The sequence below is a fragment of the Hyperolius riggenbachi genome, chromosome 2 (assembly GCF_040937935.1).
Source record: "Hyperolius riggenbachi isolate aHypRig1 chromosome 2, aHypRig1.pri, whole genome shotgun sequence".
Taxonomy (NCBI): Eukaryota; Metazoa; Chordata; class Amphibia; order Anura; family Hyperoliidae; genus Hyperolius; species Hyperolius riggenbachi.
This window is the reverse complement of record NC_090647.1, coordinates 551,026,732-551,039,766: the sequence shown is the minus strand read 5'-3', so window position 1 is coordinate 551,039,766 and position 13,035 is coordinate 551,026,732. Positions and strand designations below refer to the sequence as shown.

Sequence of the window (13,035 nt, the reverse complement as noted above, 5' to 3'; positions counted from 1 at the left end):
GTAGAAAAGATCTTTGGCCTAGGCTGTGACATCACTGGATGGGCGTGGTTACATACCAATATACAAAAAGTGTCTCTGATTCTGAAACCAGAATATTTATCATAAAAGTGGGCAACCTGAATCATTGATTGCACTCTAATATATGTCACTACAGGGCCTCTTTAATTGGGTGGGTGGGTCAGCATGTCTGGCCTGGTAATTATCTATGAATAGTCTAACGATTTACTACTTCATTTCTGTAGATGACTTATCAGTATGTTATTGAGAAGGTGCCTTGCAGTGGCGTAACAATAGGCCCTGCAGCCCCTGGGGCAGTGGCGTAGCTAAGGAGCTGTGGGCCCCGGTGCAAGTTTTACATGGGGCCCCCCAAGCACTGTATACATAACAATTGATACGGCGCACCAAAACCTGCCACGGATTTCCACAGTGTCAGAGGTGTAAGAAGGGGATGGGAAACAATTTGTTAACGATTACTACTATTTAAAGCATCTACAGAAGTGATTATTACCAACACAGGGCCAATAGAGAGCTAATAATGTGCTTGAGGGAGGGTCCCTCGGGGCCCCTCTGACCCAAGGGCCCCGATGCGGTCGCTACCTCTGCAACCTCTATTGCTACGCCACTGCCCTGGGGCCCGCTCGTGGCCGTTTTGTGGGAGCTGGAGGGGTGGCAGCATGAGGGGAAAGCCTTGGCCACAGTCGGCGGGGAGAGGGGAAGTTCCCCCCCTCTCCCTCACCTCGGGGCTCTCCCCTCTGTGCTCCCCTCCAGCTAGTTACAGTGTGTGGGTAGCGGGCAGATACATACCTTCTTCCGTTCGTTCCATCGCAGACTTCTCGCTCTAGGCTAGAGCGAGAAGTCTGCAATGGAACGCACAGAATAAAGTATGTATCTGCCCGCCTCTGCCCACACACTGTAACTAGCTGGAGGGGAGCGCAGAGGGGAGAGCCCCGAGGTGAGGAAGAGGGGGGGAACTTCCCCTCTCCCCGCCGACTGTGGCCAAGCCCCTCCAGCTCCCACAAAACGGCCCCGAGCGGGCCCCAGGGCAGTGGCGTAGCAATAGAGGTTGCAGAGGTAGCGACCGCATCGGGGCCCTTGGGTCAGAGGGGCCCCGAGGGACCCTCCCTCAAGCACATTATTAGCTCTCTATTGGCCCTGTGTTGGTAATAATCACTTCTGTAGATGCTTTAAATAGTAGTAATCGTTAACAAATTGTTTCCCATCCCCTTCTTACACCTCTGACACTGTGGAAATCCGTGGAGGGGGGGGGGGGGCCCGCTCTGAAATTCTGCAGGGGGGGCCCGGTGGGGCCTAGTTACGCCCCTGGTGCCTTCCTTGCCTGCAGCCAGAAACGGCCCTGCAAAACAGCTGCAGACATTTACAATGTCAGATGCAGCCGGCGAGACCGTTTTTGTCAGACGCAGGCGGCGAGGCCGTTTTGTCTGACGCAGGCGGCGAGGCCATTTTGTCAGACGCAGCCGGCGAGGCCGTTTTGTCAGACGCAGCCGGCGAGGCCGTTTTGTCAGACGCAGCCGGCGAGGCCGTTTTGTCAGACGCAGCCGGCGAGGCCGTTTTGTCAGACGCAGCCGGCGAGGCCATTTTGTCAGATGCAGCCGGCGAGGCCGTTTTGTCAGATGCAGCCGGCGAGGCCGTTTTGTCAGCCTGGTTTTGCATCAGGAGATATCCGGGAATCGCCTGTAAGCACATCAGGAAATATGCTCAAAATCAAATCATGTGAGTTTCTGCTTATTTACTAATGACATTTTTGCTGGATGTGCCCTGGAGGCATTGATGTACCGAGATCAGAGAACACCGGACACAACCCGAGGCGGCAGAACTGGGCTGGGCACTTAAAACAGCGTGACACCACTTTGCAATCATGACCTGGGTCATATCAGAGTTCAGCACAAAATTCTGATTGAACTGATTGAATGAAGTGAGTGAATGAGCAGTTGTGCAATGCTCTGTGTGTCCTGCATGTAATGCTTCATACACACTAGAGATAAAAGTCTTTGGAAAATGAAAGATCACAGACCAATCTTACCACCCTTCATGTAGTATGAGAGCCATACCTTCACAGTCTTTTCTATGGAGCTGAACTCCACATCAGACAGAAATCTTTGCAAGATGCTGCACACACAGATGCTGTACAGACACAAAAGATCAGTATCTGCAAAAGATCTGTTCCTGCAAAAGATCCGTTCCTGCAAATTGCATTCATAGTCTATGAGATCTGCAGATCCTCATACACACCTTGTTTAACAGACATTCATCTGCAGATCAGACAATCATCTGCAGATCTGAAAATCCATCCTGGTGGATCTGATCTGCAGGTGAATGTCAGTTAAACAAGGTGTGTATGATGATCTGCAGATATCATAGACTATGAATGCATTTTGCAGGAACGGATCATTGACAGGAACAGATCTTTTGCAAATACTGATCTGTTGAATGTGTACAGCATCTCTGTGTGCAGCATCTTGCAAAGATTTCTGTCTGATGGGGAGTTCAGCTCCATAGAATAGACTGTGTAGGTATGGCTCTCATACTACATGGAAGGGGGTAAGATTGGTCTGTGATCTTTCATTTTCAAAAGACTATAGTCTGATGTGTGTATGCACCTACACAGGGAGGGCCGATCTACATACCAAAATACATCACTACAAAGATACTGTCAGGAGTGTAACTGGGGGCTGGGGGGGTCCAGAGGTGTGAAAGGATTCCAACTACTAACTTTCCCTTTCAGGGCCCGTTTCCACTCTCGCGGAAACGGCCGCGAATCCGCAGAGTTTCCCCGCAGGCAAATCGCGCGGGGAAACTCTGCCATAGGGGACAACGGCGCCGCCGGCCGAATCGCTTGCAGTAGCGATTCGGCCGGAAACCCCCACAGAATTCGCGGCGGAGGCTGCGATTCCCATAGCCGTGCATGGCACGGCTGATGGGAATCGCCTGCGATCCCGCCCACCCGCTCAGTGCCGGCGTGCGTCTACGAGACGCACGCCGCACTAGTGGAAACGAGCCCTCACAGACACTCCTGATCAGGGCCGGTTTTACACTTTTTGCTGCCTGAGGCAAACTTGTGAGGATGCATCCTGCCCCCCCCCCCCCCCCCGATTTTAAATGATCGCCCCCAGCACCTGAAAGTTTACTCTGCATCATTTAATTTGTATGTAGAACAAAGGCGCCAGCAGGATAAAAGTCAATACAATTTTTTAAATTTGCTTGGAGGAAGTGGTGGGCTTGCCTCCCAAAAGCAGACACGAGATCCTGTCTTCATATAAATCAATACATTTATTATACGATACCCCAAAAACAGTGCAACGCATTTCGCAGGCCCAGCCCGCTGCATCAGACAATAAAAGTGGGGACAAAACAGAATTTCGTCAATAGCAGGTGTAGCGCCTCATTTAATTTTCTCACATGACATACTGCAGCTCAACACAGTAGCACACCGGCTGGCTGTGAGTCTGTGACAAACTGCTCACCCTCAGCCACTCCATTCCCCCTCAGTCAGGACAACAGTGCCACCTCCTCCCTTCTGCTGTGCAAGTCACATGAAACACTGCTGCTCTCCTGCCTCCCCCCCCTCCTCACTCACTGTCAGACTCCTCACACAGCACAACAAGCTGCTTATTCCCAATGATGACCTCTTCACCTCGCTCTCCTCTCACTTCTCCTCCTACTCAGAGTGCATGCTATTAGTGTAAACACAGTACAAACATGCCACCCTTGTAATCTCTGCACCTGATGCAAGTGCAGCAGGCAGTGCAGGGGAATGTACTACTTCCTGCAATAGATGTAGCATCCCCACCCCCTTTCCTGTCTAGTGGGCAATGTGTCTCCTCACTCTCTACACAAAACCTGCAGTGAGTGAATGTGCAGAGCAGAAGGGTGAGTAGAGAGAATTATTGCTGTGCTCCAGCTGGGACCAGGGCCGGTTCAAGTACCGACGGGGCCCCGAGGCAAAGTTAACCCCGGGGCCCCCCACCACCTCAGCAAAGTTACATCCTTGTAGATACTGTTTATGTGAATTTTGCTCAGGTATATGCACATGTAGTGCAGGTAGACATCATGTCCTTCATTACACACAATTTCCAGCACTGCAGCATTTTAAGTGCACTCTTTCTGCGTTCATCTCATACCAGCTTGCAATCCCTTAAATGATTATTCATTTCATTTCTCACCCACTGACTTCCCCACCTACTCCTAAACTACCCCTCTTGCAGCTTCAGCCTGACCACAGTATTTCCTGGCGACCTAGTTGCCCCTGGCATAGTGGTGCCTTAGTCCCCGGTGCAGGCACTTTCTCTCTCTCTTTTCCCTCCCTCCTCTCAACTCTCCCCCACCACCACAGAAGCTCCAGCATCCGTACTTATGATGGAGATAAGCGATCCATCCTGTGTGTTACTCCGGCAGCAGCAATTGTACCCTCCTCGCAGGCATTTACGTCCTGACGTGACATCACATGCCTGCTTCACGTCAGGGAGAACGACGGCCGCGGTGCGTGTGACCAGAAGGAAGGAAGGCGGAAGGAAACCATGGGAGCCTGCACGGCGGAATAAGGTAACGTATATCCCTGTCTCTGCCTGCCGCATCACCTGCACACCACATCACAGACATGCTGCAGTATACGGTGGTCCGGGACTGGAAAACTGTGATTTTTCAAAGAGAGACGCTTGGGGGGCCACTATGGAAGCTGGGGCCTGGCTTTTGCCTTCATTATAGCGCCGGCCCTGGCTGGGACATTAGCAGGGAGAGGTGGTAGGATGTGGTTAGTGCTTCAGAAGTCGCCTGTCATTAGTAGCCATGTGCACCGGCTGCTGTAATACCAGAGTGCCCTGGACTATTGCCTATTTATCCTGGTCAGAGTAATAATGCAGGGCAGTCTGCTGTTGCAGAAGGCAGTGATACAGGTGCTATGACAGCTGACTTCTGTAGTGAGCAGAGAAGCAAGCTCCAGGCAATTTAGATTAGCTTGATTGCAGGTAATCTTATCTCTTTTCCCAGTTCCCCCACCCCCCCTGCTGTCTTCCCCATGACCCTTTCCTCATTTCAGATTTCAGTGGCTTCTTTTAACAGCATGTCCCTGCCAAACAGCACTGGTGATGTCGGCAGTCCCGGTGAGAGGTCCTCCTGTCATTTCTCCTCTCCTACCAGGCTCTCTGTCTTGTGTTTCTGCCTCTTTATCCCCCCCCCCCAAGCATCCCCCTCTTTTTTATGTCCCCCTTTTCTGACTGTCCTCAGAGAAGCTCACAATCGAATCATACCATAGTCATAGTGGAATGTCCTACCATATTTTTATTGTGTATGTATATAGCACCAACATCTTCTGCAGCACTTTACAGAGTACATAGTCATGTCACTGACTGTCCTCAGAGGAGCTCACAATCTAATCCTACCATAGTCATAGTCTAATGTCCTACCATATTATTATTATGTATTTATATAGCACTGACATCTTCTGCAGCACATTACAGAGTACATAGTCATGTCACTGACTGTCCTCAGAGGAGCTCACAATCTAATCCTACCATAGTCATAGTCTAATGTCCTACCATATTATTATTATGTATTTATATAGCACTGACATCTTCTGCAGCACATTACAGAGTACATAGTCATGTCACTGACTGTCCTCAGAGGAGCTCACAATCTAATCCTACCATAGTCATAGTGGAATGTCCTACCATATTTTTATTGTGTATGTATATAGCACCAACATCTTCTGCAGCACTTTACAGAGTACATAGTCATGTCACTGACTGTCCTCAGAGGAGCTCACAATCTAATCCTACCATAGTCATAGTCTAATGTCCTACCATATTATTATTATGTATTTATATAGCACTGACATCTTCTGCAGCACATTACAGAGTACATAGTCATGTCACTGACTGTCCTCAGAGGAGCTCACAATCTAATCCTACCATAGTCATAGTCTAATGTCCTACCATATTATTATTATGTATTTATATAGCACTGACATCTTCTGCAGCACATTACAGAGTACATAGTCATGTCACTGACTGTCCTCAGAGGAGCTCACAATCTAATCCTACCATAGTCATAGTGGAATGTCCTACCATATTTTTATTGTGTATGTATATAGCACCAACATCTTCTGCAGCACTTTACAGAGTACATAGTCATGTCACTGACTGTCCTCAGAGGAGCTCACAATCTAATCCTACCATAGTCATAGTGGAATGTCCTACCATATTTTTATTGTGTATGTATATAGCACCAACATCTTCTGCAGCACTTTACAGAGTACATAGTCATGTCACTGACTGTCCTCAGAGGAGCTCACAATCTAATCCTACCATAGTCATAGTCTAATGTCCTACCATATTATTATTATGTATTTATATAGCACTGACATCTTCTGCAGCACATTACAGAGTACATAGTCATGTCACTGACTGTCCTCAGAGGAGCTCACAATCTAATCCTACCATAGTCATAGTCTAATGTCCTACCATATTATTATTATGTATTTATATAGCACTGACATCTTCTGCAGCACATTACAGAGTACATAGTCATGTCACTGACTGTCCTCAGAGGAGCTCACACTCTGACCCTACCATAGTCACAGTCTAATGTCCGACCATATTATTATTAATTATGTATTTATATAGCACTGACATCTTCTGCAGCACATTACAGAGTACATAGTCATGTCACTGACTGTCCTCTGAGGAGCTCACAATCTAATCCTACCATATTCACAGTCTAATGTCCTACCATATTATTATTATGTATTTATATAGCACTGACATCTTCTGCAGCACTTTACAGAGTACATAGTCATGTCACTGACTGTCCTCAGAGGAGCTCACACTCTAATCCTACCATAGTCATAGTCTAATGACCTACCATATTATTATTATGTATATATATAGCACTGACATCTTCTGCAGCACATTACAGAGTACATAGTCATGTCACTGACTGTCCTCAGAGGAGCTCACAATCTAATCCTACCATATTCACAGTCTAATGTCCTACCAGATTATTATTATGTATTTATATAGCACTGACATCTTCTGCAGCACATTACAGAGTACATAGTCATGTCACTGACTGTCCTCAGAGGAGCTCACAATCTAATCCTACCATAGTCATAGTCTAATGTCCTACCATATTATTATGTATTTATATAGCACTGACATCTTCTGCAGCACATTACAGAGTACATAGTCATGTCACTGACTGTCCTCAGAGGAGCTCACAATCTAATCCTACCATAGTCATAGTCTAATGACTGTCCTGCTTGGGCCAAGCAGGAAGTGATCGCAAGCGCTTGTCACTTCCTGCTTGGCCCAATGCCAGATGGGGAATACCGCATAGTAACGCAGTATTCCCCGAAGGCACCACACCACCAGCTTGAAATGTGGAACCGGCCTAAGGGGCCCCATAAAAGTTTGTCTGGGGGGCCCCATGATTAGTCGTTACACCCCTGGACACTGGAAGTGTTTCTGATGCTCAAACCAGAAAAAAACAATCGTAAAAAGTTGGGAATCCTGAATCATTTATTGCATTCTGCTTTATGTCACTACAGTGCCTCTTTAAAATAATGTCATTATTTAATAACACAGATATATCCGCCAAACTGATTTACATGAAGTGTGATTACATCGGCCTCCGCCAGAAATTCCTGAGTCTAAAGAAAAAAGATAAACGCTTCAGCGGCCCAAAAAGTGCTTTGCGTTAATCATAAGACTCTTTTTTTTTGCATAACCTTGCAGATGAGAGGTGGGGGAAAAGGAATAATCAATTTGTAATTTTCACCATCAGTAATAATCATGATCTTCGCAATTGCGCGTAAATAATCTGCGTTATTTAATCAGCCTATGAGGGTTTTCCCGCTGCCGCGGCTCCCGGGATCGCAGACGGCCTCGGTACGAGCCATTGATTATCCGAAGGCAATAAACAATCTAGCCCTTCTACATAGACGCCAAGACGGGACGGGAAAAATATTAAAAAGAGCAGAAAACGATGACAAGACAAGAGCGCAAAAGTCAGATTTATAACCGCAATCACGGGGAAGATGATCCTCGGGGGAGACAAATTGATCCGAGGAGAGGGACGGCGAGGAGGCGGCGGCAGATTAATGCGGAGGGGAAAATGTTGGGCGCTCAGCAAAAGAAAAAAAAAATCCTCACCCCGCAAATCTATATATAAAAAACTACAAGCTGTTATTGCCAAGTTCAATGACGGATTCTGAAAGAAAACTTTTTTATAGCATTTAATGGCGGCGCTGCTTACATTCTAAAATATCGCCGTCGCTTTTCGGTTTCATTCGTCCATTTTCAACCAAAAGCGGCCTCAATTCACGCATGGTTTTCGTAGGTTTTTAATTCGCGCTCATTTAAAACTTATCTTAAAGAGGAACTCCAGCCTCCAACAAACATACTGTCATTAAGTTACATTAGTTATGTTTATTAAAATAGATAGGTAATATCATCTCTTACCCACCCTGTTTTAAAAGAACAGGCAAATGTTTGATTTCATGAGGGCAGGTTCCAACTGTACTGTGTCCTGATCACTCCTCCAAGCTGCTAGGCAATGAGAACAACAACATCAGAAATCCCATCATGCTTTGCACAGTATCAGGGGAAAAATGCCCGGGCAGGTTTCTTTGTTGGGGCGGAGCTTAGCTTCTGTGCAGCCAAAATTGAGGCTTGGATAAGAAATACAAAGTTCTGATGCTGTGAAACTGTTAAAGAAGCATCAAGCCCTTTTAGTGCTGCTGAGTAGCTTTTTAGTCTGGAGGTTCACTTTAAGTGCTTCAGAAAACATGACTGTAGTGGACCCAGTGGAAGTTTTTACTGTACTGGAAATAATATGAGACTCTTTTCTTTGCTACTAATGCTCTATTTATTAGCTGTACTGAACATACAATTATCTCATAAGTTTATTTTATTTTTCTTTAAAGAGGAACTGTGGTATTTACTTTCTGAAATGTATCACATGTGGTAACATCTTTAGTCAGGGGATGATCTCTGCAGAATGTTCGTTTACTGAGAAGTTCTAAAGCCAGTACAAAATATACTTGGTCTCCCAGAATGTTCCGGAGGGAGTATTACGCATAATAAAAAGCCCAGGTAAAGCCTCAGCACTAGGGCTGCACCCACCCTCTAGAATTTGCTTCCTCTAGCCATCCGACTCACTCAGGCACGGATTTACATCACAGGAGCCTATAGGCACAGATGTCCTGGCACCTTAGACTCCGCCCTCCATGAACCTACAAACCCCCACCAAGCTGCACTGCAAGTGTGCTGGCTGGTCCAGCTGTCTCTTCTCCCTTACTTCCCTTGCCTATCATTAGGGCTGCTCATCCTGATCCCGGATATACGGGTAACCCGGATATCCAAACTTTTTTACACTATCCGATTCGGATTCCGGATTATTTTTTAAATCCGAATAGCTATCTGCGGATATTTGGACGCATAACACGGATATCCGCGGATATTGCAGATATCTGGATCTGAAATCGATTACAAAGATAAAATCTCTGCTCCCTCCTCCTCCTCCCTGTTCATGGATCTTGTCTTCCAGGGATTTGTAGGATGTCAAAAGCAAGCTCACATACATTGGCCAGGAATCGACCCCAGTTCAACTGCTTGGAAGGCAGCTATGCTCACCACTATACCACCATTGGTCGGGAATCAAACCCAGGTCAACTGCTTGGAAGGCAGCTATGCTCACCACTATACCACCATTGGTCGGGAATCAAACCCAGGTCAACTGCTTGGAAGGCAGCTATGCTCACCACTATACCACCATTGGCCGGGAATGAAACCCAGGCCAACTGCTTGGAAGGCAGCTATGCTCACCACTATATCACCATTGGCCAGGAATCAAACCCAGGCCAACTAACATTACAGGCTGAAGCCAGCCATTTCACTCATCTCTTCAACTACATGAAATGCCCAGGAGTAGTCTTAGCTACCGTAATATCTATGTTACGGCAGGGCCCTCATTACACTTTCGCTTACCGGGCTATGGAAACTGTTTTGCCCATGTGATAAGGGTGGAGGGAGGAGGGAGGAAGGAGGAGGAGGAGGGGGGAAGGTGGGAGGAGGGGGGAAGGTGGAGGAAAGAGGAGGATGGTGGAGGGAGAAAGGTGGAAGGAGGAGGGTGAAGGGAGGAGGAGGGTGGAGGGAGGAGGATGGAAGGAGGAGGGGGGAGAGAGGGGGGGAGAGAGGGGGGGAGGAGGGTTGGAAGGAGGAGGGTGAAGGAGGGAGGAGGAGGAAGGAGGGTGGAGGGAGGAGGGTGGATATCTAGGTATCCGTATCCGTATCCATTCGGATTTTAAAAAGTACTATCTGAGCACCCCTGCCTATCATATGTAGCTACAGGTGCGCCTTAATATTAGGTCATCAGAAGTAGCCTCAATAATAAGTAGCTAGAGGTGCCCCTAAGTGCAGTGGCGTAGCTAAGGAGCTGTGGGCCCTGATGCAAGTTTTACATTGGGGCCCCCCAAGCACTCTATACATAACAATTGATACGGCACACCCAAACCTGCCAATGGCAACTACAGTGTCAGAGGTGCAAGAAGGGGATGGGAAATAGCTTGTTAATGATTACCACTATTCAAAGCATCTATAGAAGTGATTATTATGAGCACAGGACCAATAGAGAGCTAATACTGTAGTTGAGGTAGGACCCCCCGGGGCCCCTCTGGACGCTACCTCTGCACCCCCTATTGCTACGCCCCTGCCTAAGTATTAGGTAACTAGAGGAACCTCAGTATTAGTAGCTAGAGGTGCCCCTAACTGAACGGAGACCTCGCCAGTGAAATGCCGAGAGCTGGGAGAGTAGCCTCTCATTTACACTCTCATCAGGACTCTGCATAGGGCAGGAGGCACTCGGGGAGGGGAAAGTGAGCCGGCCTTCCATCATCGGGCGCCTTTAGGCACGTGCCTACAGTGCCTTATGGTAAATCCGGCCCTGGACTTGCCCCCACTTTTAATACCTTCAATCGAGACCTCAAGACTCACCTTTTCATGCTCGCCTACCATAATATTTTCTGCTGGGCATCCTCTCAACAGACACACTTATTGTCTCTACCTCACACTCTTTAGATTGTAAGACTCTGGCAGGGACCTCCCCCTTAGTGTTTCCCCTCTCGCGGACTAGAACAGACCATCTATTTTTACCAAAGACACTGAACTGCTGTTAGCAAAGACATTTGCATGATCTTATTTTGTTGTGAACTTCTTGTGCTTGATTCAGAAAGCGGTGCTAACCGTCAGCACGCTTGTGAAAAGCCCTCTATCAATCCTAAACTCAGTTAGGCCGTGATAAAATCAACTCGCGTGCGCACATCGCGGTGTGTGCGAAACGGCCCACCCAATGCGCTTATAAGGTCGCATGGGGTGCGAGCTTAACGTCACATAGACCTTAACGTCGCATAGTGCGATGTTAAAGGAATACTATCAATACCCAAGTGTTCTAAAATGACAATGTACAAATAATGTCTAAGTAGCTGTGTAAACCTTTTCCTACTTTTCATGTTAAATATCAGAGGCAAAAGCTGTAATTTATTGAGGCTAGGATTTAGCTATATTGGGACAAATCAATTGCAGAAGGGGTGTCTGCTTCAATGCACAGCCAGAGTTGCATATCAGACTACAGAAAGCAAATCTCAAACATATCAAACTCTGAAAGCAAAAACAGTATGAAAAGCTGTAACAATTAGTTACATTTCCTCTGCTCTCTTCAGACACTTCAGTGAAAAACACAGGACACAGGAGCTGCAGCTGTTGGGAGCTCTCTTCTCTGTCACACACAGAGCTACACATTGAGTTATCTGATCAAGTGTGAGGGGAATTTCCCCTCTCCTCATGGCTCAGTCAGCCCTCAGTTTTGGCATCAGTAAAGTTTGAAAGTATTTTGATAACAGTAAACAAAGAAGTTGCTACTAAAATGTATACACCAGTACTTAGCAGCACTTCCCAAACAATTCCTGTGTCAATTGAAAAAAATATGTGAACCGATAGTATTCCTTTAAAGAGACACTGAAGCGGAAAAAAAATATATGATATAATGAATTGGTTGTGTACTATGAATAATTACTAGAAGATTAGCAGCAAAGAAAATATTCTCATATTTTTATTTTCAGGTATATAGTGTTTTTTCTAACATTGCATCATTCTATAATATGTGCAGATTACACAACACTCAGCATTCAAAATGAGTCTTTCAGAGCAGTCTGTGAAGTAATGACCTCTCCTCTAGCAGAGGAAAAGTAAACAGTTCAATTACAGTTGAGATAATAAAAGTCAGATAACAGCCCTCTCCACGACCAAGTTAGTCGGAGAGCTTAATAGCTTTTTTGCATAGAGATAACAACTGGAGTTTCTCAACTCTTCCTGTACTGGAAACAATTAGACTGATGTACCTGATCTTAATGTTTTATTTCTTAGCTGTGCTACACATACAAATCATAATATCATAATTTTTTTTCCCCTTCAGTGTCTCTTTAAGGTCGCACCCCGTGCGACCTTATAGGCACATCGGGTGCGCCGTTATCATTTCGCGTGCACCGCGCTGTGGGACTTTGCGCGCGAGTCGATTTTCAAAACGGTGCTAACCTAGTTAGCACCCTACTTAACACGCCCAAAGTCTTTAGGCATGCTAACTAGGCTAGCACCGCTTTCTGAATCAAGCCCCTTGTATGTTGAAGGACCACTGTTGCGAAAAATTGTAGAATTTAGAATACATGTAAATACATACAAATAAGTAGTATGTTTCTTCCAAAGTAAAATGAGATTTAAATTACTTTTCATCTATGTTGCTGTCACTTACTAAAGTTAGTAGAAATCTCATAGAACTGACAGAGTTTTGACTAGTCAATCTCTTCATGTGGGATTCTCAGTATTTCATTTATTCTTTAAAAAGTACTCCCTGGAAAAGATCTATACAAAGATGCAGGCTGCCCCTACCCCCAACCGGCATTAGCTAAGTGCTTTTGACAATACATATATACATATTAGTGACACTTTGAGCCTAGACTTTTGAACATTC

General features: G+C 46.2%; 1 protein-coding gene across 2 annotated transcripts in view; it reads right to left on the bottom strand.

Moving 5' to 3' along the window:
• The window catches only part of IGSF11 (immunoglobulin superfamily member 11), a 376,323-nt gene that overhangs the window by 157,082 nt on the left and 206,206 nt on the right, over positions 1–13,035 (bottom strand). The window lies entirely within an intron of this gene.